Raw genomic sequence first — 363 nt, 5'->3', positions numbered from 1 at the left:
TTCCAAACATCACCATAATGGCCAGGTCTTTCCTCCCAAGCTCCCACAGTTTCTTTCCAGCGGAATGAGTTGCCTAACCAGTCACCCTCCACAAAACAACCACCTAACCTCCAATATATTGAAAAGTCTTTTAGCTTTATTTCTCATCTTTTTCATATTTTATAACCAAGTGAAATGCTATTTTTCTCTTTAGAAATTACCGGGGAATCGGAGGAAACGGGGTTTTAGATCGACCATCATTTGGATAAGATCATTTCTGAAACCATGTCCCTATGACCAACCAAGAAAAAACCAAAAGTTTATATTTTTCTTAGGTAATTTCTCTGTTTTGAGAAGTTAACAAACCTTGTAAGTATCCATAGG

At 37.2% G+C, this 363-nt stretch overlaps 1 long non-coding RNA gene across 1 annotated transcript; it reads right to left on the bottom strand.

Moving 5' to 3' along the window:
- Window positions 1-6: 6 nt before the first annotated feature.
- On the bottom strand, window positions 7-363 carry LOC104775307. Its single transcript, XR_765827.2, has 3 exons — window positions 346-363; window positions 201-270; window positions 7-103 (listed from the first exon to the last, which is right to left on the bottom strand). It is a non-coding gene; the product is annotated as an uncharacterized LOC104775307 (long non-coding RNA).

Source organism: Camelina sativa, unplaced genomic scaffold (assembly GCF_000633955.1).
Source record: "Camelina sativa cultivar DH55 unplaced genomic scaffold, Cs unpScaffold11893, whole genome shotgun sequence".
NCBI lineage: Eukaryota > Viridiplantae > Streptophyta > Magnoliopsida > Brassicales > Brassicaceae > Camelina > Camelina sativa.
Note: the sequence above shows the minus strand (reverse complement) of the source record. Positions and strands in the feature narration are given on the sequence as shown.